The sequence below is a fragment of the Anastrepha obliqua genome, unplaced genomic scaffold, assembly GCF_027943255.1.
Source record: "Anastrepha obliqua isolate idAnaObli1 unplaced genomic scaffold, idAnaObli1_1.0 ptg000364l, whole genome shotgun sequence".
NCBI lineage: Eukaryota > Metazoa > Arthropoda > Insecta > Diptera > Tephritidae > Anastrepha > Anastrepha obliqua.
Window position 1 is genome coordinate 32,501 of NW_026562348.1, and position 2,500 is coordinate 35,000.

The window sequence follows — 2,500 nt, forward strand, 5'->3', positions numbered from 1 at the left end:
TCAGTTTGATTTGAAATGTCTTTATTATATATTTTAGTGCCAATATGCCAAGGTTATATTCCATAACATGTTAGTATTAGAATATAGATTCTTCATATATGTATATATATTCGAAAATTTTTTCTATTTAAACTAACGTATGGAAAACCAGGCATAAAATCACAATATTACCAGTTTAATATGGCTTAAATTCGAGTTTCATATAGTTATGATTCGATTTATATGCTTCAATATCATTGGTTAGTTAACTTTTGATATTTTCATATTATTTCACATGCCTTCACCGTGAGTGTTTTTTGCCATGCACACCTCACATTGTCAAAAATGTATGGGAAAAATTCATTTCAATACATTTCAGTTTGATTTGAAATGTCTTTATTATATATTTTAGTGCCAATATGCCAAGGTTATATTCCATAACATGTTAGTATTAGAATATAGATTCTTCATATATGTATATATATTCGAAAATTTTTTCTATTTAAACTAACGTATGGAAAACCAGGCATAAAATCACAATATTACCAGTTTAATATGGCTTAAATTCGAGTTTCATATAGTTATGATTCGATTTATATGCTTCAATATCATTGGTTAGTTAACTTTTGATATTTTCATATTATATCACATGCCTTCACCGTGAGTGTTTTTTGCCATGCACACCTCACATTGTCAAAAATGTATGGGAAAAATTCATTTCAATACATTTCAGTTTGATTTGAAATGTCTTTATTATATATTTTAGTGCCAATATGCCAAGGTTATATTCCATAACTCTCTATTTAAACTAACGTATGGAAAACCAGGCATAAAATCACAATATTACCAGTTTAATATGGCTTAAATTCGAGTTTCATATAGTTATGCTTCGATTTATATGCTTCAATATCATTGGTTAGTTAACTTTTGATATTTTCATATTATTTCACATGCCTTCACCGTGAGTGTTTTTTGCCATGCACACCTCACATTGTCAAAAATGTATGGGAAAAATTCATTTCAATACATTTCAGTTTGATTTGAAATGTCTTTATTATATATTTTAGTGCCAATATGCCAAGGTTATATTCCATAACTCTCTATTTAAACTAACGTATGGAAAACCAGGCATAAAATCACAATATTACCAGTTTAATATGGCTCAAATTCGAGTTTCATATAGTTATGATTCGATTTATATGCTTCAATATCATTGGTTAGTTAACTTTTGATATTTTCATATTATATCACATGCCTTCACCGTGAGTGTTTTTTGCCATGCACACCTCACATTGTCAAAAATGTATGGGAAAAATTCATTTCAATACATTTCAGTTTGATTTGAAATGTCTTTATTATATATTTTAGTGCCAATATGCCAAGGTTATATTCCATAACTCTCTATTTAAACTAACGTATGGAAAACCAGGAATAAAATCACAATATTACCAGTTTAATATGGCTCAAATTCGAGTTTCATATAGTTATGATTCGATTTATATGCTTCAATATCATTGGTTAGTTAACTTTTGATATTTTCATATTATATCACATGCCTTCACCGTGAGTGTTTTTTGCCATGCACACCTCACATTGTCAAAAATGTATGGGAAAAATTCATTTCAATACATTTCAGTTTGATTTGAAATGTCTTTATTATATATTTTAGTGCCAATATGCCAAGGTTATATTCCATAACTCTCTATTTAAACTAACGTATGGAAAACCAGGCATAAAATCACAATATTACCAGTTTAATATGGCTCAAATTCGAGTTTCATATAGTTATGATTCGATTTATATGCTTCAATATCATTGGTTAGTTAACTTTTGATATTTTCATATTATATCACATGCCTTCACCGTGAGTGTTTTTTGCCATGCACACCTCACATTGTCAAAAATGTATGGGAAAAATTCATTTCAATACATTTCAGTTTGATTTGAAATGTCTTTATTATATATTTTAGTGCCAATATGCCAAGGTTATATTCCATAACTTTCTATTTAAACTAACGTATGGAAAACCAGGCATAAAATCACAATATTACCAGTTTAATATGGCTTAAATTCGAGTTTCATATAGTTATGATTCGATTTATATGCTTCAATATCATTGGTTAGTTAACTTTTGATATTTTCATATTATATCACATGCCTTCACCGTGAGTGTTTTTTGCCATGCACACCTCACATTGTCAAAAATGTATGGGAAAAATTCATTTCAATACATTTCAGTTTGATTTGAAATGTCTTTATTATATATTTTAGTGCCAATATGCCAAGGTTATATTCCATAACTTTCTATTTAAACTAACGTATGGAAAACCAGGCATAAAATCACAATATTACCAGTTTAATATGGCTTAAATTCGAGTTTCATATAGTTATGATTCGATTTATATGTTTCAATATCATTGGTTAGTTAACTTTTGATATTTTCATATCATTTCACATGCCTTCACCGTGGTGTTTTTTGCCATGCACACCTCACATTGTCAAAAATGTATGGGGAAAATTC